We start from the raw sequence: 6689 nt of genomic DNA on the forward strand, positions 1-6689 counted from the left end.
AGCTCAGCCTGGGTCATGGTCCAGAGCATTGGGGATGGAGAGCCGGTGGGCTGCAGTAAGAGGATGCACAAGGCCTTTGAGACTCTAAAGCCACCGCTTCTCCCAACTGCTGTGAGGCGCAGTCCTCTCCTGAATCCTGCCCTCTGCCCTGCCGAGGTCTGCCAGGGCACTGGACACCGGGGATCTGCTGGCAGACTGGATCAGTGTCCACATCGCTGCTCTCCGTCAGTCCTCCCCACAGCTGTTGGCAATGTGCCACTGGCGGCAGGTGAAGGTGAAGGGAGAGCTGCCCACCTGCCTGGACGGAGCTCAGACTGAAGACCTTCCCCGTGGTGTTGTCAAGCACTGTGACTGCAGAGCCACTGAGACTGATCCAGGACATTTTCATCTCTCCTGTGTCTCCTGAAGCTATCCCTGGAGCTTCTGGGAAGGGCTGAGCTAGTGGGTGCCCACCACCCTGCTTGCTTTTGCATAGCCTGGCCTGAGGCAGAGGTGTGGGGCTTGGGCTTGCAGTGCTGTGGAGATTGAGCTGGGCTGCAGCTGTGCCACCAGCTGCAGACGCTTCTGCATGGCACAGGGCAAAGCAGCGGTACCCTCAGGTGCCTGCTGCTTGCTCTGTCCCTGGCAGACGGGGAGGGGTGCTGGCTCCTGGGTTCAGAGGTGACGGAGCACTCACTGCAGGAGCAGACTGAAGCTGGTGGGCACAGGGGCAGCCAAGCTGGTGAAGCAAGACATTTTAAATGCTTTCATCCCAGCTCTCTGCAGTCCGTGCCTTGCCAGGAGCTGCTCTCTGTTTTCAGTTAGCTTTGTAACTGCGTTAGGTCCCAGTAAACAAGAGCTTTCCAAGTATGTTGCCGGAGCCAAGGCAGCTCTGGGCATCTTGGCCGTGTCTCTGGGGATGGGGCTGCTGCGTTCTGCTGGCACCGTGACACAGCTGCTCTACGCCTTGGCTTTGGGGATCCCCGACACCTTCTCTGGGGAGACTGAGCCAGGGGTCTGGCTGCGGAGAGGGAGAGGGCAGTCCCCTGACTGCCACCTTGGAGAGCAGGACTGCTGTCAGCCTGGGTTGGACACTCTTAGCACAGCTCTACTCCCTCTGCGCGTTTCCTGCTCTTTTCTCACTCCATTTACACCACAGAGAGAGGACAAAGGACCATGAGGAGTTAGAAGAGGTAACAGAGCTGAGCACCCAGGTCCACCAAGCCCCACCAGCCTTCTCAGCCTCAGGTTCCCTCATCTTCCGTGGTACCCCCCTCACGCTCAGAGAGCTGCCAGTGTCAGACCCTGCTTGCACCCAGCTTCCCCATCCTGGCCTGGCTCCTGTCCTGAATATATTTTTACATTTTATGACTCTCAGAGGTTTTTAAATTTAATGGGTTCTTTTTTTTCTTTATTCCTTCTTATCACCTGAGCTGGATCCTCTCTGAGCTGCTGCCAGCTCCAGGGATTACAAGTGAATAATTTAGGTCTGATGGTGTGTTTGAAGTTTAAGAGAAGGAAGTAGCATGTGTAGCCTGCTCCTCATTCCTGCCCCAGGGCCACTGGGGCTGCTGCTGTTTCTCCAAAGGCAATTTCAAAGATTCCCTGAGGAGCCACACTCTGAACATTGCATAGCCCTACGAAGGCATAGCCTTCCAGATCTGGCCTGGAGGTCAAGGCTCCCAGGGCACCACAGGGGCAATCGGCTCGTTTTCGCCTAGCTGCCCTTAACGGCTGCTGCTCTGCAACGAGGCGGCTCCGCAGCACCAGCACTGGAGGATCACTGCGTGTGCCATGGACTGAACCACAGCACCATGCCTGGGTGAGGGACTCGGAGCCTTGCTTGCCAGCCCAGGGCCAGGAGGGGTTAAATGCTAAACCAGTGTGTGTGTCTTGGCAGCTCTGAAGCAGAGTGAAGCCGGCAATGGGCAAACATGACCTGCTGGAGAGCTGACTTAAGGGCTAGCTGCTGCTGGGTGAAAGGAGATGCCTCTAGGGTCACCAGCCTGTTGTGGAGGAAGGAGGGACTTGTGGTGTGCTGAGCAATGGCAGTGCAGAGCTTTTGGCTCACCTGCTCATCTTTGCTGAGTGCAGAGCACACCGCTGTTTGACTCTCTCAGGGTGCATTGAACCACAGGGTGCGGAAGCAGATGAGACTTCCCTCCCCATGTCCCAGGGGATGTGTGCTGCCTTCAGTGGTCTCTGTGGTCTGTGCTTGCACAATGTCAAGTGTTGCTAGTTCTCAGGACAGGGGGCACAGAAAGATACTCTGGGAAATTATTTTTACCCCCCTACAATTCACTGTTCCGAAAGCTAAGTCACTTTTGTTAGGGCTGGTTCAGTAGCAACCCCAATGGAGACGATCTTTTCCTCGTACATATGCTTCTCTTTGCAAAGTGGCTCTGACAAAATTTAAGTATGGACTTTAGTGATTTCCGGGAGATTTGGAAGAACTAACAAGCATGTCACAGGGTCCAGCATTAAATCCTTCCCTGCCGGGATGCAGTAGAAAACGGAAACTGTCAGGCAGTTTGAGATCCACTTAACAGCAATTAGTGCAAATGAAAGAAGCACTAACGCGAAAGTCCTAGTCTCTGTGCTTCAGGTGGGAGGAGGAAAAGAATATGTAAGAGAAAATGTAAACATGAAAAAATGTGGCTGTGTATTCCACAAAACAATGAATCATTTTAACATTTCCAATCCTTTTCACGCAAGCAGAAACAGTCGATCAATATGTGACAGAATTAAAGACCTGCAGTAAAACCTTGGAGCTGAGGATCTGTGAGAATTGTGAACACACAGACTAATCTGCAGAATTCTGCATACAGTGTAAAAGGAAAGGCAAGTGTAGGTACAAGAGCCAGAAGCTGCAACAGCAGAAGTCTGCTGGGCAAGAGGACTCCTCTGCCCACCCAAAGGAGCACCCATTGGAGGGGAGAAACCATCACTGGCAACGGATATGGAGCACCTACAGAAAGTAGGAGTATTTCCCAGAAAACTCCAAGTTACAACAAATGTGGCCCTAAACCATATCCTCGTAAAAGCCTGCAAAATGAGATTCAGAATGTGTATTCATAAAAACTGCAGCCATAGCCATGGCTCTGGAGGACTTTCAGCCAGTAGGAGCATCTCATAGACTTTACCCTGTGAAGTGGTGAAAACAGTCAAGAGATGCCATTCTATGATCCTATGCCACAGCTAACTTCAAGACAAAGAGAATTTCAAGGTAGGTTAGGAGGATGGTATCCCTGGAAAAAGGAAAAGCAGGCGTACAACAGCTAAACAGGTGAGTACTTAGTTATGTGCACAAAGGGTGTGCTGGACTATGTTTGAGTCTATTCTAAAAATACCTATACTGGGCCATTTGAAAAGTATTAGGGAAGACACAATTGCACAGTTTGAAAATACTAACATTTTTAGAAAGTTAGGATCATTCTCTGGATCCTGGTAATTGAGTGAGCAGAGAGGCTCAACATGATGCACTTACAACATGTCTTTTGGGACGTTCAGATTCCTGCAGTTGCACTTTGGAAAAGCTGTAGAAGCTTATCATATACACAGAGAAGCCTGCTACTGGCAACAGCAGAACAATAAATGGCACAAGGAAAGCATAACTCTAAAGAGAACTCAGTACAACAGGGGCTGCCAGGGGGATGAAGGACGCCAGGGGATTGACTGGATATGCACATATATTGTCTGTTAAAAGCAGTGGATCTAACAGTGGTGGTGGCTGAGCAGGATTTGAGTCAGAGAGGACTGGGCATGATGAAAGATAAGCAGAGCTGGGTCTGGTGCTGCACCTTCTAGATGTAGGCACTGGACAGGGCTTCCTTTCCCTTTGGTGTAGGAGGGCTTTGCTGGTCCCTCCCAACCACATTATGGTGGTCTTCCCAATCCAGAGCATGTATCCTTCAGAGTGCTGGACTCGGCACTAGTGTACTCCAGAAGTGGCCAGATCACCCTGCCTTTCTGGGATGTGAGTCCAAAGACCATCCTAATACCAGAAATAAACTGTTTTCCAGCTTACATCTTCTCCACAGCTTTTTGCAGCCAGATTGTAGCTTTCACTGTACCACAGTTCTCCCACCGTTGTTTTGGGAAGATTACGATTGCTTTGAGCCCTGTTTCTCTCTGCTCTTGGCTGGTGTCAGGGCCACAGAAGTGTGTGTGTGTGTGTGTGTGTGTGTGTGTGAAAGTGGTTGAGTCACCGTCCCTGCAGGTATTTAAAAGACGTGTAGATGTGGCACTTAGGGACATGGTTTAGTGGTGGACTTGGCGGTGTTAGATTTACAGTTGGACTTGATGATCTTGAAGGTCTTTTCCAACCTAAACGATTCTATGATTCTAAATAACTGCCCCAACCATTAATTTTTATAGGCTGCTGAGTGGCAGCATTTCATGCTGGGCACAACCAGCAGTGGAGATGAAAGCACGAAGCCAAATAGACATCACAGAGCCAGTAGAAGTGCTATTTATTAAAGAAATGCCTGGATTGCAGAGGAAGCAGAAAGGTGCATCTTGAAAGGAACCTTTAACACCTGTGAGTGAAAAGCAACAAGGACTGGGAAGCAAGGGGAGCTGCCAGAGGCAACAGCTAATGGACCTGATCCTGGGGTGAGCTGGCAGAAGGGAGCACGTGGCTGGGAGACAGAGGGTAAGTTGCGCTGCTTCATCTGTAGCCATAAAAGCAAGAGCTGAGCGAAGGGGCTGCCCAAGCTGAGCTGAGAGGCAAGAAAGTGCTGCTGGGGAAGGGAATATCCCCAGGCTCCCACAGGGAACTGCTGTTCTTTACTATGGTCTGCGTGGAGAAACTGACCTCAGCTGCTGAGCTCATCTGAGCAGACTGCCCATCCGCCCCTTCCCAGCGCGTCAGCACAGCCGCTCCAGGCTAGGCTCCAAGCCTTCCTTCCCCCGTCACTGCAAACAGGCCTGCCCCATCCAAGGACAAGCGTCCAGCTTCCAGCAGCTAACCAGGCCCTTTCTTCCAGCTGAACATACTCTGGCTAGGCTTAGGATACTTTCGGGGGTAAGCATCACACAGGCCACTGTTGCCTTCTTCCGCAACACCTCCCTGGCCTCAGGACTTGCATTTTCCCTTGCTAGCCCCCTGACTGCCCAGCAGAACTGTCCTGTCATGCCAGCCTCTCAGCTGGGGGTACTGTGTGCGCATGCCTGTCCCCAGCCCCAGAGTCGCTCTGAGCAGCAGAATCTGCTGCATTAGGTCGATTTCAAGAGCCCCTCCAGGTCAGTTAGCAATTACCTGCACCAGATACGCGCTTGGAAAGGAGCTTCTGATCTCTTCAATGCACTCGTTTTCCTCTTTCAATTTCAAATTCGCCTCACTGGAAATAGGCACTTCAGCCTCTTTTACAGACCATGGTAAATTAGGATTTCGTCCAGTTCTGTTGGTTTTGCTGATACAGATGTTTTTCCCTACAGAGGCGATACCATGGCCAATCTGAGGTGTGTCCAGACCCCCTACATTCAAACTCTTCCAGCTGAGCCTGCAGGTGATGTCATGGTACATAGAGTATTTCTGCACAGACCGCCGGCCCTAGTGTGTGCTGAGCAGCCTCTCCCAGGATGGGCACCCTGGTGCCAAAGCTCTTGTTATCAATTCAGACTGGTGTCCCGTGTTGTTGAGACATGGCCAGTGAGCAAAGGCATTCCCTCCCTTAAAGAGTTGGCTGCAGTGCAGCTTTCCAATCTGCATACTCCAGTCTTGTCCAGGAAGGAAAAGGACTGGAAAGAAGGAAAGCCGGTGTCTTTGCATCTGTCCTTATCCTTGTGCTGAAACCTGACTGCCAAGAACTTGTCACTAAGATGTTTCCTACAGTGACATACTTCATGCTGGGCTCTTCCAACGTAGCACTGGTCACACTGTGGGAGTGCTCCAGCTGTTTCGTTCTGCTGCTCAGCTGAGGAAGACATGTTCTCCTGCTAGTGCCCAAGGACATGCTCCCAAGGGAAGGGAGCTGCACTGCAATATTGCGGCTGGTGCATCCGTGGCAGTCTCTGGGGCCAGGGCAGAGCCATCCCTAGCACTCCCCTCCACAGGGTCAGCTGGGAGCGGCCAGGGCCAGCTGTCTGCATCCAGGCCACAGGCTGCTGGGAAAGGAGTCTGACAGTTTGCTGCTAGCCTATTCGCGGGGCTCCTGGGGGCTGATGTGGTCACAAGATGCCCTATCCCAAACCAGTGGTTCAGTGCTCAGAGGCAGAAGCAATTTTACATAAAGTTCAATTAAATATTTGCTTTATAATTGCGCAACAAATTATTCATAAAGGCATTGGAATCTAATCACAAGGCTGACACCGTGGAGTCTGCAAATGACACAGTACTTGGGGAGAATAAAGATGGGGGGAGCTGCCATGCTCTGGTGACAGGCAGCGCCTAAATGCGTGGGATAGTGGGAACGCTCCCAGGAAAAGACTCGAAGCAGCACCAAAGAGCCTCAGCAAGGCAGGGCTGTTCGGCTGGCAGGAGTAAGCAGGGTGGCATGTGAGAAATGGCTCTGGGCAATAGACTGGGGGTTTTGGCCCATATGTGCCTAGCAAACTTAGGGCAGCGCTGGGCTGTGCCCCTCCCAGCCACGTTGTGTCAGCTCCAGCTTCGCATGGGCACGCTCTGTGGTGTGTTAAGGAGTGTCCCCAACTCTGCAGGACCTGTGTGAGCACAGAATTGCTGCCTTCAGCTCTTGCCCCTATCTCCA

At 51.7% G+C, this 6689-nt stretch overlaps 1 long non-coding RNA gene across 1 annotated transcript; it reads left to right on the plus strand.

Annotated features, from left to right (window-relative positions):
• The first annotated feature begins 4200 nt into the window (after window positions 1-4200).
• On the plus strand, window positions 4201-6283 carry LOC128139745 (uncharacterized). The gene is made up of 2 exons (XR_008234500.1): window positions 4201-4633; window positions 5419-6283. It is a non-coding gene; the product is annotated as an uncharacterized LOC128139745 (long non-coding RNA).
• Window positions 6284-6689: the final 406 nt, after the last annotated feature.

This window comes from Harpia harpyja, chromosome 1 (genome assembly GCF_026419915.1).
Source record: "Harpia harpyja isolate bHarHar1 chromosome 1, bHarHar1 primary haplotype, whole genome shotgun sequence".
Lineage (NCBI taxonomy): Eukaryota > Metazoa > Chordata > Aves > Accipitriformes > Accipitridae > Harpia > Harpia harpyja.